Source organism: Eschrichtius robustus, chromosome 8 (genome assembly GCF_028021215.1).
Source record: "Eschrichtius robustus isolate mEscRob2 chromosome 8, mEscRob2.pri, whole genome shotgun sequence".
In the NCBI taxonomy this organism is placed as follows: domain Eukaryota; kingdom Metazoa; phylum Chordata; class Mammalia; order Artiodactyla; family Eschrichtiidae; genus Eschrichtius; species Eschrichtius robustus.
In genome coordinates, this window is record NC_090831.1 from 129,296,246 (window position 1) to 129,310,340 (window position 14,095).

Consider the following 14,095-nt stretch of genomic DNA (forward strand, 5'->3'; position numbering starts at 1 on the left):
CCAGAGCAGGGAACACAGGTTCGAGCCCTTGTCTGGGAAGATCCCACATGCCGCGGAGCGACTAGGCCCGTGAGCCACAATTGCTGAGCCTGCGCGTCTGGAGCCTGTGCTCCGCAACAAGAGAGGCCGCGACAGTGAGAGGCCCGCGCACCGCGATGAAGAGTGGCCCCCGCTCGCCGCAACTAGAGAAAGCCCTTGCACAGAAACGAAGACCCAACACAGCTATAAATAAATTAAAAAAGAAAATTGTTATCAATAACCTTGCATGCACTTTTTTCTTTCATTCTCTGTTCTTGCATTTATTGCCTCAGGGCAAATTTTTACAAATGTTATTCTTCGATCAAAGATAAATTTCTCAGTAGAGCAATAATTGCTAAACTGTCATTCGGGACCTTCACCTTTGGTTCCTGGACTCAGAGGTGGGCTTGGCAGGATGTGTGTGCGTGCACGCCTGTGTCTACAAATTTTCTCCTATCACTAGCACGTTTTGCTGGGGAGAAGTCCATGCCTTTTAACAGTTTCTCCGAGAGGCCATGACACAGAAGAGCTGTGATTTACTGAGTATCTCTATGTGCCCAGCACAGAGCCAAGCACATACAATTAACCTTCACATGAAGCCTTTATCCCCATTTTACAGACGAGGAAACAAAGTCACAGAGCCTCCCTCCTCTTCCAGACATTCTGCAAACCACAGATTCGTCGCCGCCTGGCTTCCCTTGCCTGTCAGGTAACAAACAGCCCAAGGCCTTTCCAACTGTCTTCCGAGGCCAACCAGCCTCCCCACTTCTCTCCAAAGGCCTTCCACTCCAGATCAGATCCCTGCGGTTCCATGTTGAAGCGACTTCCAGCGGAGTAAGTTTCCAGCAGCACCGCTATCTGGGCTAACGCTAATTTTGGAATAAGTCTTTAATCTTTGAAGATCTTCTCTGTTGTCCGCAAAGAGCTCCTTAAATATGGAGTATTTTCTAATTTTCACGGTGTTTGTTCCCCCGGAACGCCGAGAGACGCCCTGTTGGTACTGGTCGGTTTTTCTCCTGACACAGTTAACTCACTGCACTGGCAGATGTTTTAATAAATAAGTATTTATTTTTTGGAGGAAGACCAAGCTATTCGTGGCTGGCCTACTATCTAGACTCCACGTCTCTGTGCTGCCTGCTTTCCGAGGTTAGCTCCCACTTGCGTTGAGTAGGGACTCATTTACATGCGAGCTGTCACACGCCAGCACTGCCAACCCCGGGAGGGAAAGAAAACCCCGGGGACCGGCCGGCAGGTAGGGCTGCGTGCGGCGGAGCCAGGTGCGCAGGCGCTGAAGGAAATGCCAGCCCCGCCGAGGTCGTCTCAGCTTCACCAGGAGTTGCTAACACCCAACACCGCTGTGCCTCCCCTGACCAGGGATTTCTATAACCTACCAAAGGAGGGAATGGAGAATTGACGCCGAGTAAGACAGTTTTCTTTTGCTAACTGGTCACCTGCTGGTCACCTGCTAAGAACTAGGTGCGTAACACAGGGAGGGTTTACACAAGAAACGGCTCCTCAAAATACGGTCTCTGATCTCAAGTGGGAAGAACAAGACCCACGGCCCCCCCGGCTCTCCAGGGGCCCAGGCGAAGGGCGGGTCAGCGGCCCACCCCTTGGGCCCCGGGGACACCCGCCGGCCGCGCAGACCCACCGACGGGACCCGACGAGAGCCGCCGTCGGGCGCCGGCGACGGGGCCCCGACTGCGCACGCGCGTTGCCCGCCGCGTCCCGGGCCGCGCAGAACCTTCGGGAAGGCGGGGGCGGAGGAGGGCCGGGGCAGGGCGCATGCGCGGCGTCAGGGCAGGGCGGAAGTGTCGTCGCCGCGCCGCCGCCGCGTGACGCACTTCCTGTTTGTTGTTGGAGAAAGGAGAGAAAGGAAAGCGCGAGGACCGTCGCAGTCCAGCCGCTACCGCCAGCCGCGCCGCCGTGTCGGAGCCGAGGAGCCCCGGTCGCCGCCCCGCCGCGCCCTCCTCCGCCGGCTTCCGCGTCCTCGGTGAGGGCCGCCAGCGGCCGGCGGGGCGGGCCCGGCGGCCCACCTGACCCGGGCCCTGGCCGCGGCAGGCCGGGGGCCGGGCTTGTGTGAGACCGGGGTCGGGGGCGCGGGGGCAGGCCGGGGGCCGCGTGTGGGGCCGGGGTCCAGCTCGCCCCTCGCGGCCTCCTCCCCCGGGCCCCTCCCCCTGTCCTGGGGGTTCCCCTCCTCCCGGCGTCCTGGGGGCCGCGCGCCGGTTGTTGCGGGCGGGGGCGGCGCTGCCGCGTGGGACGCTGCGTTTTCCCTCGGTTTTAAGGCCCCACATAGACGGCCTTGAAGCCAGGAGGAGGTAGGTGTGCAGGGAGAGTAGAGGCTCGTGGGAGGCCGCGCTGCCTAGTGCGGAGACCGGGAAGCGGGCGGGGGACGCGAGGCCGCGCGTGTCGGGAACTCCACGCTGGCTCCTCCGAAGTGTGTCGGAGATGGAAATGAAACGCCTGGCTTTTCGGCTTACAAAGCCAGTTTGCTGGGTTTTGCTTCGGGGTGCACCGCAGTTTATGTAGCTGAAGTTTCTATCAACTTTTGCCCAAGTAAGGAAAGAACTGACGCAAGAAGTGGAAATTGCAAACTTGTGTTGTCTCGCGAAACGTTTTTAGAGCGTGTGGGTCGCTCGTCGGACGCGTACCTCTCCCGGCTACGCGGGAAGGACACGGCGGTGGTGAAGAGATCTCACCACCGCCCGGGGGGCTGCCTGGGAAGGGTGGACTGAGCGGCGCCCTTTGTATTCTCAGCGTTTTTAGTTCCGTTGTGGATTCGCAGTAAGACTTTATGGCTAGAATCTTTTAAGGCAGGTAATTGACTTAGTGGAAGAGTTCGGCCGAATGACCAAAAAAGGAAAGAGAAACAAACTCTTAGCATTTGAACTTGTGTGCTGCTCGTTCAGGTTTTACTCTTTTTCTAATAGTTAACGCACATCCGAATGTTTTCATGGTGTCTGAAAGGCATTTTGTACTTCTTTCCTCCGCCCTCTCCCTATACCACACCCTCCCCGATTCCGTCTGGGAAGTTTAATCCAGAATATTCCTGTTTCCAGAAAACTTAGCTCCTGTGGGTTTAGGAGTTGAGTAATTTGTACGGGCTGTAGTAGAAATATGAGTGCCCTTTGTGCACACTATCCAGGGAGCTGTGGAATTTTGGGGGTTATGCAGAGTCATGAATTTGGGGGTGAATTGTCTCGGTCTAGGTGTGGATGACTTGACAGGAAGTGGGAGGAGAACAAAAGGGGATGAGAAGTTGGTTTTTGGGATTTGCCTAAGCAGGCTTTGTGTGGTGCTGTGCAGGGCTAGGAAGTTGGGAATTTAAGGGCTTTCAAAGACTTTGACGTGTTCAGCATCCTCTTCAAAATATCAGTGTTTTAAATTTTTCTTGTCCTCAGAGTGGTAGATTTGGAAAGTATTTCTGGCTGCAGGGCCGAGACTCACCTGGAGGGCTGGGTGGAGAGTATTATTTGAGTAATACTCTGAATACTAAGTCAGCGTAGGGCATTGTGGTGTGATATCTGCAACCAGTGGCATGCAATCGCTTTCCTCTTCAAGCAAACCCATTTTTTTTTAGGTGGTAGAACCCAGGGTAGGACCATTTTCCCTTGTGTCAGCTCTATTTTGGACAGTTCCAAACAAATATAATTATCCTCCTCACCAGCAACGACAGTTTTCAGCCTAGCAAACTCAAATACCGAGTTTGGGGTGGAATGGTCTGTGCCTTTTTTAGCTTTAAAGCGGGCACGGTTATTTTCAGTCCGGCTTTTCGGCATCACAGTGTAATCCTGAGCGTGTCATCTTAGTGACGTTGGTGTTAACTTCTTGCCTTCCACTGGGGTGCCGTCTGTGTATGACTGCGTGTTCAAGGTCAGCTGCTACCTTGGTTAACGCTTAAAGGATGATTAAATGTCACTTCTGGTGTCTGTTGGTAAGGATTGAGTGCAATCAGTCTTTTGATATTTTAAAGAATTTTTAGAAAACTTTTTTTTTTTTTTTTTTTTTGGCCTTTTCACTTCTTTGGAAATGATCTAGAATTTAGGACGGTGTTCTGTGTTAAAAATCTTCTTTGCTTAAAATTTGTCCAGGACACCACCCAGTGGCGAGAGCAGGTTAACTGCAGGCTTATTAGTGAATTAGGATGGGATCAGTGGCAAGATGTAAGAAGTGCTGTAGTTTCTCTTGGGTGAACAGAATTTGAGAGAACTTCAAACTTGAAAAAAGTGAGGTAAGTGAAGAAAAGTGAAGTTGGTGAGGGTAAGAATAGTGTATAGAAAGACAATTTTAAAGCCTCATTGGAGAAAATGGCTTCCTGGATATGTCAGCTAGAAAAAATTTGATGTTTTTATTGTAGATTATAATGTGTTTTTCGGACTTTTATATTCTTAGGGAGACATTTGATTCCTTTTGTTTCAATATCCTACTTAAGAGAGAAGTAAACTTTGGAGCGTGTGCTCTAGAGTGTGAGCTCGCGCCTGTCCATTCTTTGATCAGAGAATAAAACTTTTGTTTCTGAACTGAGTAAATCTTTTAAAAAAATACGTGGTTTTTAAGGTGGGGGAAATTTCTGAAAAAAACAATAAAAGTAGTTAGAAGGGTTGCAATGTACATCAAAGTAGAAAAGGTTCTGTCTAATTTACATCTCGCTCTTTACTTCAGAAGTTATGTTATTTAGGCATAGTTTGGCTTTCTCTTAAAATTGTTGTCGTATATAAAATTTGTAAGGACTTATGGCCATTTTGAGTAAAAAACACCAACCATTGCATATGGCCATGAGGCAGAACTACTAGTTGTATGTCAGAATACTCCAGGTATTTTAGGGTTCCTAAGCTCGTTTGCAAGGATCAGTTGTCCCTGGAATGGTGATTTCCTCGTGCAGCATGTGATTCTGTGCACTCTGAAATTTTCATCCTGCCTTTTACCAAGAAAGACTTTTAGAGCTTGCCTTGTGCGTGTGATGGCGCACTGGGGCCCTCCTGTGAGGTCCTTTGGGCAGGCCTGGAATTTTAATTGTGTTCCTTTGTGACTATAGCATTGTCCTGGACCCAGAGTACTCAGAAAATGTTGGTTGAATTGGATCCTTTTTCCCGGTCTGTCTGTTCCCTGATTACTCTCTGTGGTTAATAATGGAATCCAGAGTTTAGGAAGGTTGGACAAAAAATACAGATAGCATACAAATTCAGTTCACAAGTACCAGGACTGAGTACTTCGCATGTATTTTTTTATTTTAATGAAATGAAGTTAGTCATGCCCTCACGTGTCTAATAGGTGATGATTGCCAGTTGAAAGAATGGTCTTGGATCCTGAGTTATAGAGGAAATAATTTCCCTTGTTTGTTATTTTTTATTTTTGGCTGCGTTGGGTCTTCGTTGCTGCGCGCGGGCTTCTCTAGTTGTGGTGAGTGGGGGCTACTCTTCGCTGCGGTGCGCGGGCTTCTCTTGTTGCGGAGCATGGGCCCTAGGCGCGCGGGCTCAGTAGTTGTGGCAGGCAGGCTCAGCAGTTGTGGCTCGCGGACTCTAGCGCGCAGACTCAGTAGTTGTGGTGCACGAGCTTAGTAGTTGCTGCGCGGCATGTGGGATCTTCCTGGACCAGGGCTCGAACCCATGTCTCCTGCATTAGCAGGCGGGTTCTTAACCACTGCGCCACCAGGGAAGTCCCCCCTTGTTTCAGGAATGCTTTAAGGCATATTGAGTAAGAACAAACTATAAGTAGATGATCTGTGATAAGGATTGGTAGTTCATCTCTGTTTCTCCCCCTACCTCTGTGTGTGCTGGGAATTCATCAGATAATGAAATGACGTGTAGGAAACTTGGCCACGTTTATCATTTATTTTTTTTTTAAACTTGCCTATTTCCATTATATTAAGCAAGTAGTATTGCAGAAAATTAGTTTCATGTCATAACATGAATTCAGCGTTTAAACGAAGATGTTTAAGATTTGTCCTTTTCTAAGTTAGAAGTAGTGAGTATTTTGATTTTCTGGTTTTTTAAGCTAAAGACAAGGAATGTCTTCAATGGACAAATTGCATTATGTAAAACCGTGTGCAATATAAATAGCGATCTGTGGGGTGGAAAATAATGAAAAGCTTTCTGGAAGGAGGAAGGTGGTTTTTCCCCCTGCAGCTCCATTTTCAATATGGAGTCTCTTGGATTGGGAAGGAATGAAGGAGGATTTTTATTGCAATCAGAGCAAGGTTTCTTAGACGTTAGATGGAGAGATAATTTGAGAACAGATTCTTGGGTGGAAAGATGGTTATTTTTAAAATTTTTTAATCTTTTTAAAATACTTACTTGGTTGCGCCGGGTCTTAGTTGTGGCTCGAGGGCTCCTTGGTTGCAGCAACTGGGCTCCATGGTTGTGGCATGCGAACTCTTGGTTGCGGCATGCGTGTAGGATCTAGTTCCCTGACCAGGATCAAATCCGGGCCCCCTGTGTTGGGAGTGCGGAGTCTTCACTGCGCCACCAGGGAAGTCCCTATTTTTAAATCTTTTATTTGGCTGCACTGTGCGGCATGCGGGAATCTTAGTTCCTCCACCAGGGATCGAACGCACGTCCCCTGCAGTAGAAGAGTGGAGTCTTAACCACTGGACCACCAGGGAGGTCCCAAGGTGGTCAGTTTAGCCCAGTTACACACCTTACTTGTGTGGATGGCGAAGATTTGGGACAGAGTAGCCAGAGGTCTCAGAATCACAGCAATCATGTTGGGCACATATATTCTTTTTTTTTTGAATTTTATTTATTTTTTTATACAGGGAACATACATTCTTTAAGTGTTGTTAAGAACATGGGGCATGTGTAATGACTTGGAAATTCTCCTTTAGATAACTCATTAAAGTCAAAATTTTATAACTTAAAAAAGGGGCCAGTTAAGCTGTTCAAAAAACTTGGGTTCTTAGAGCTGACTCATCGTGGAGCACCTCACACTCTAGATGGATATTTGTGTCTGTCACCTGAGGTGCTTCTTTAAAATCTTCTGTGAATATTTCAGGAGGAGGGGAAGTAAATGCTTCTACTGAGTTGGCCATTTTAAGTTGACTTTACACGTCCATCCTGACATGCTCCTTAATCGTTGAGACGAGCAAGGCCGAGGAAAGAGAGAGTCTTGCACCTTGGAGGGGTATACAGCTGCCGGCTCAAGTGTTTTGCAGTGTTCTGGTGCATGTGCCCGTGTGGGAGCATTTCCAGATGATGGCACTTGGACTATTAGACTGAGACAGGTTCACCCACTCTGTGAAAGAAGAGTTTCTAGGTTTCCTAGGAAACCTCTCCTGAACTGAAATGGCTTAAGGTGAAGAAGCAGTTACCTGAGGACCTGTCCTGCTCGTGGACGCACACGATCAATGGAGATGAAGCACAGGTGCTCACAGGCACGGCTCACAGCTCAACGGTGGCGGCTGGATGCGGAGATGCGGAGCGTGGTTCCGGGAAGGAGCTGGCGGGGCCGCTCTCACTGCTGCGGTGGGCGCCGCCTCTAATGCTTCCTTTTTCTGTAGAAGTGAAAATCCTGTTCGGATTTCTTGGGCTGGCAAAAACAAGGTATTAATGTGGGTCTTTCTTAAAGGTGAAGTGTTGTAAAGAGAACTCTGGAAAAGCAGGGGACACCTGTATGAGTAAACTGGTCAAGGAGTAAAAGGCTATGCAGCGACTGCACGTTGGAGATGATGTTTACACGTAACGACCACCTCTGTCAGTTGTGAAGGAAACTGTCTAGGCTCTCTCCTTCCAGTGAACCTTGAGATGTTAGCTAATTATGATGTGAAACCGTAATGCTTGGTAAGTACATACGAGTATTCTTAGTTTCATCATTTATGATTTTATTTTTGGTTTTGATGTACATAGTAGTAGTTCAGGTACAGGCAGACCTCGTTTTACAGCGCTTCCCTTTATTGCACTTTTCAGGTACTGCCTTTTTTACAAATTGAAGGTTTGTGGCAACCCTGCATCGATCAAGTCTATTGGCCCCATTTTTCCGACAGCTTTTGCTCACTTTGTATCTCTGGGTCACATTTTGGTAATTCTCGCAATATTTCAGATTTTTTCGTTATTATGTTATGGTGATCAGTCATCTTTGATGTTACTGTTGTAATTGTTTTGGGGCCCTAAAAACCCCGCCCATCCAAGACAGCTCATGTTCTGACTGCTCCACCAACCCGCCATCTCTCTCGCCCTCCTCCGGCCTCCCTGTTCCTGAGACACAACAGTGTTGAAATCAGGCCAGTTAATAACCTTCAGTGGCCTCCAAGCGTTCAAGTGAGGGAAGAGTCGCACGTCTCTCAGTTTAAATCAAAAGCTAGAAATGCTGAAGCTGAGAGAGGAAGGCGTGTGGAAAGCTGACAGGCTGAAGGCTAGGCCTCTTGCCCCAAACAGCCAAGTCGTGAAGGCAAAGGAACGGTCTTTTTTTTTTTTTTTTTAATATATATATATATTTTTATTTTTGGCTCTGTTGGGTCTTCGTTTCTGCGCGAGGGCTTTCTCCAGTCGCGGCGAGCGGGGGCCACTCTTCATCGCGGCGCGCGGGCCTCGCACCGTCGCGGCCTCTCCCGTTGCGGGGCACAGGCTCCGGACGCGCAGGCTCAGCAGTCGCGGCTCACGGGCCCGGCCGCTCCGCGGCACGCGGGATCCTCCCAGACCAGGGCTCGAACCCGCGTCCCCTGCATTGGCAGGCAGACTCGCAACCGCTGCGCCACCGGGGAAGCCCCCAAAGGAACGTTCTTGAAGGAGATTAACGTGCTGCTCCAGTGAGCACACGAATGGTAAGAAAGCAACACAGCCTTATTGCTGTTGAGGAGAAAGGTTTAGTGGTCTGAACAGGTGATCAAACCAGCCACGACATTGCCTGAAGCCAAAGCCTAATGCAGGCAAGGCCCCAGCTCTCTTCAGGTCTGTGAAGGCCGAGACAGGTGAGGAAGCTGGAGGAGAAAAGCTTGAAGGCAGCAGAGGTTGGCTCATGAGGTTTAAGGAAAGAAGCCGTCTCCGTAACATAAAAGTGCAAGGCGAAGCAGCAAGTGCCGATGGAGGAGCCGCAGCAAGTTATCCAGAAGATCTAGCTGAGATCATTAATGAAGGCGGCTACACGAAACAACGGATCTTCATCGCAGATGAAACAGCCTTACGTTAGAAGAAGGTGCCATCTAGGACTTTGATACTAGAGAGGAGAAGTCAGTGCCTGGCTTCAAAGCTTCGAAGGTCAGGCCGACTCTCTTGTTAGGGGCTAATGCAGCTGGTGAGTTTAGTTGAAGCAGTGCTGAGTTACCATCCAAAACTCCTAGGGCCCTTAGGATTATGCTCAGTCTGCTCTGCTTGTGCTCTGTACGTGGAACGACAAAGCCTGGATGACAGCGTATCTGTTGACAGCATGGTATACTGTGTATTTTAAGCCCACTGTTGCGACTCACCTTTCAGAAAAAAGATTCATTTCAAAAAACTACTCCTTGGAATAAAGACACAGACCTACTAGAGAATGGACTTGAGGATATGGGGAGGTGGTGGGGTGAGATGTGACAGGGTAAGAGAGTGTCATGGACATATGTACACTACCAAATGTAAAATAGATAGCTAGTGGGAAGCAGCCGCACAGCACAGGGAGATCAGCTCGGTGCTTTGTGACCACCTAGAGGGGTGGGATGGGGAGGGTGGGAGGGAGGGAGATGCAAGAGGGAAGAGGTATGGGAACATATTGTACATGTATAACTGATTCACTTTGTTATAAAGCAGAAGCTAACACACCATTGTAAGGGAATTATACTTCAATAAAGATGTTTAAAATAAAAAACAAACAAAAAAAAACTACTCCTTGACAGTGACCCAAGAGCTCTGATGGAGATGTACAGTGAGATTCATGTTGTCTTCATGCTTGCTAACACAACGTCCATTCCACAGCCCACAGATCAAGGAATAATTTTGACTTTCAAGCCCTGTTATTTAAGAAATACATTTCATAAGGCTGTAGTTGCCATAGATAGCAGTTCCTCTAATGATCTGGGCAAAGTCAGTTGAAAACCCTCTGGAAAGGACTTACCATTCTAAATGCCATTAAGAACATTCGTGGTTCATGGGAAGAGGTAAAAATACCAACATTCACAGGAGTTTGGAAGACATTGATTCTAACCTTCATGGATGACTTTGAGGGCTTCAAGACTTCAGTGGAGGAAGTAACAGCAGATGTGGTGGAAACAGCAGGAGAACTAGAATTAGAAGTGGAGCCTGAGATGTGACTGAATTGCTGTAATCTCAGGATAAACTTTCACAGAAAAGCATTGCTTCTTACGGAGAGCAAAAAAAAAAAAAATGGTTTCTTGAGATGGAATCTACTGCTGGTGAAGATTGTGGAAATGACGACAAAGGATTTAGACTAGGACGTGAACTTAGCTGATGAGGCAGCAGCAGGGTCCGCGAGGACTGAGTCCAAGTTTGAAAGAAGTTCTACCATCGGTAAAACGCTACCAAACAGCATTGCATGCTGCAGGGAATCAGTGTGAAAGGAAGAGTCAGTTGATGCAGGAAACTTCATGGCTTCATTTTAAGAAATCGCCACGGCCATGTAGCCACCAACATGGAGGCAAGATCCTCCACCAGCAGAAAGATACTAAGGGCTCAGATGATGGGTAGCATTTTTTTTAGCAATAAAGGTTTTTAAAAAATTAAGGTATGTACATTGTTATTTTCGACATAATGCTATTGCACACTTAACAGGTGACAGTATAATGTAAAGTAACCTTTTATATGCACTGGGAAGCCAGAAAACTTTGTGTGACTCACTTAATTGGCTTTATTGTGGTCTGGAGCCGAACCCACAATATCTCTGAGGTGCCTGTATATAAGTATGTGCACATGTCCTGGGGAGGTGTACACTTTTCTCCTCAAGTGGTCCACACGTGAGTTTAGGTACCATGAGACTTAAGTGTGTGTTCTGAAACTCCTAACATTGAAGGCGAATAAGTTTATTGGAAGAGGCAGGGTTTGTTTTTGTTTTTGTTTTGTTTTTTGGCTGCGTTGCGTGGCTTGCGGGGATCTTAGGTCCCCGACCAGGGATTGAACCTGTGCCCTCGACAGTGGAAGCGTGGAGTCTCAACCGCTGGACCGCCAGGGAAGTCCCAAGAGGCAGTTATTTTTGGTTAATGGGTATTAGGCTAGTTAGTGGCTTTACTAAAGAGGCAGAGTTAAAATTTTTTTACTTGATATTAGACCTGTTTTGTTGGAAATTGCATAGATTAACAAACTAGTCCTAAGAAACATTCTTTTTTTTTCTTAATTGAAAATCTAAAGCATTGGTTTTCTCTAGCTTCCTTAACATACAGATCGTGTCAGTGGGAATTTAAGAACTTTGATAATTGTAGTTAGAAATGAGCATCTTCCCACTCCTCACCCAGATTCCCCTTAAGCCTGAATCGATGTTTGTTAGGACCAGCCCTGTCTGTCTGAGAACTCCTGTTCCACACTGGTCCTTTGCAGGGTGGGTGCCAGTAGTCACACTGGGGGCTGAGCACTGGAAATGGGGCTCGTGCGACTGAGGGGCTGAGTTTCCAGTGCTGTTTAGTTTTAATGACTGTAGGCGTAAGTGACTTTGTTTGGCTTGCGGGTCAGGCAGCTCGGTTTGAGGTGGTGTTTGCCGGCAGCAGTTCCCACCTGCCTGAAGTCCTCGTGGACACTTGCTTTTAAAAAAGTCTGTGTCTGCGTTTCCATGCAGCGTTCTGTCACAGAAACCGTGCCTCATTTTCCACGGCTGAGGGGGAGATGCGCTGACCCCCTGGTGCGGGGTGTGGAAGCACGCTGCTCCCTGCATCCAGGGGCGATGGAGAAGGGAAGGCAGGTCGAGTGGTCTCAGTGCCCCGAGGGCCCGTGTGTTGTGGTGTTTCCTGTCTCCTGTAGTGCCAGCCGAGCACGGAGATGACGGGGATGGAGGTGGGCACTGGAAGTGCTTGGGGGGTCCAGGTTCTCACTCATCCTCCAGCCTTACAGTTTTCTCTGGGGAGGAGGACACTTGGCCAGTCTGAGGGGCTAGGTGACGGCCACTTAAAATATTTAGAAATACTGAATTCTGTAGAGAAATTCCTGATACAAGTGTGTAAGTGGCTGTTTTGTATTGTTTTTTTTCGCTTGTGGGATCTTAGTTCCCCGTCGAGGGGTTGAACCCAGGCCACCAGTGAAAGCACGGAGTGCTAACCACTGGACCGCCAGGGAATTCCCATAAGTGGCTTTTTCTTTTGTGTAAAACTCTGGGGTTAGTCAAAAGTAATTTGAATGCAATTAACCTTCTATGGATTTTGTCAAAACTTAGATTGTTTCTTTTACGCCTGATTATTCTGAAGCAGCAAGAAGTGAATTAATCTGTGGCTGACACTGCAGGGTGGTGGTTGTGGGATCAGTACTGAAGCCAACGTCTCAGGTTTCCAAGGAGGTATCCTCGGGATAAGGGACCTCATTTGGTCCTCTTGTTTCTAGACCTTGGGGTATTGTCACTTTATTGTCTGTAGAGCACGTTTTAATTTGTTTGTATTAAAATTTGTTAATCTTATTGGCACTGGTTGAATACTAAAAAGATAGTGTTGATAAGAGAGAGTGTCCATAGTGTCAAGTACCTGAGCCCTGCACTCGCGGCACGGCCTGATGGCGCAGGCCGACTCCATAACCTCTTTCTTTGCCCCACTGTCTCCATAACCTCTCCCCAACACTCTGTTCATACTTTCTTAGTTGTATATGCCTAACTTGTTTACAGGTCTGTCTTTTCCTAAACTTGGTGACTTGGTCCCAAGAGTATCATGATTGTTTTCAATATTAAGTTTACATAGTGAAATTCACTCAGAATTACAGCGTTGTTTTTACTGAGAGTGAATGCGTTGATGGTGTAATTGGTATCCAAAAGGGTTGATCATTTGGGACGATGGGCCGCCATATCCAAGGTGGAATTTATGGGCAAAAGCTGTGAACTTCACTTGTCTGAAGAGCCACAGTCGTACAAAGTGAGTAATAGGAGGCAAGACGGTGACTGCAGGCTCAGAAAGACCACAGCTTAGCCAAGTCTGTGTTGGTCATCGGGTTCTGGTGTTTCCTAGGGGAGTTGAGAGGGAAGTGGGGCAACGGTGGTCTTACTTTTTGTTGGTGACGGCTGGAGCGTGTCCTCATTATCAGTGTTGGGTTCTGGGTACCAAGGAATTGCAGCTTTGGAGCTTGCTCTCGGCAGGGACCAGGGTAGTGTTCTTAGGAGTTAACTGCAAAGAAATGTGAGGCTCTATTAACCTAGAGAGTGAAAAGTGCATGAAGATAAAGCCCTTGAATGTTTGAGGACATCTGTGTGGAGGAGAAATTCAAATGCCTTATGTAACCTGAACAAGGACCTAGAGGGACAGTTCCCTGCAGGCTCCACTGTTCAGAAAGAAGAGGTAGCCGTCCAGAACTAAGGGCTGCTCCCAGAGTCTGTTGGGGCAGCGAGAGTGTGGACTCGTTAGTGTTTATTGTAGTGGGAAGGCTTTATGTGGTGGTTTGAACTCGGTTTCTTAAAAGGTCATTTTTGTTTGACAAGACCGGGTTGATGCTGCTGGGCCAAGTCTGTGCTTTGGGAATCACTGTGTTGGGGGTTTCAAGATAATAGTGTTTTCAAAATCCGGCATTTCTTCTGCATTTGTGTGCTGGAATTCATCTATAAAAAGAAGGTTGGCTCATCAGCTATTTGGTTTCACACGTAGTTTGCATAGAGGAAAGGCAGTGCAATAAATGCTTAATTTTTTTTTTTTTTATTGCTGTTATGTATGCTTTTAGAAAATTTTTTAATTTTTTTGGCTCCGCCTTGTGGCTATGCAGGATCTTAGTTCCCTGCAGTGGAAGCTCGGAGTCCTAATCACTGGACCCCCAGGGAAGTCCCTGGTATGTGTACTTTAAATGCACGACGGTCATTCCGGTTATAAGAGAAATAAGTAGTAGGGATTTGATGTACAATATGAGAAATATAATTAACACTGTTGTGTGTTATATGTGAGAGTTAAGAGTAAATCCTAGGAGTTCTCATCACAAGGAAAAAATACTTTTCCTGTGTCTTTTATTTTGTATCTATATGAGGTGATAGATGTTCTCTAAACTGA

At 47.5% G+C, this 14,095-nt stretch overlaps 1 protein-coding gene across 5 annotated transcripts in view; it reads left to right on the plus strand.

Moving 5' to 3' along the window:
* The first annotated feature begins 1,861 nt into the window (after positions 1-1,861).
* Positions 1,862-14,095, plus strand: part of DNAJB6 (DnaJ heat shock protein family (Hsp40) member B6) — a 71,127-nt gene continuing 58,893 nt past the window's right edge. For 4 of the 5 annotated variants that reach the window (XM_068549774.1, XM_068549777.1, XM_068549776.1 and 1 more), the window contains exon 1: positions 1,862-2,011. The gene's annotated coding sequence lies outside the window, so the exon portion shown is untranslated. Of the gene's footprint in view, positions 2,012-2,093; positions 2,337-14,095 lie in introns of those variants that run through there. The other variant, XM_068549775.1, reaches the window with a different exon arrangement.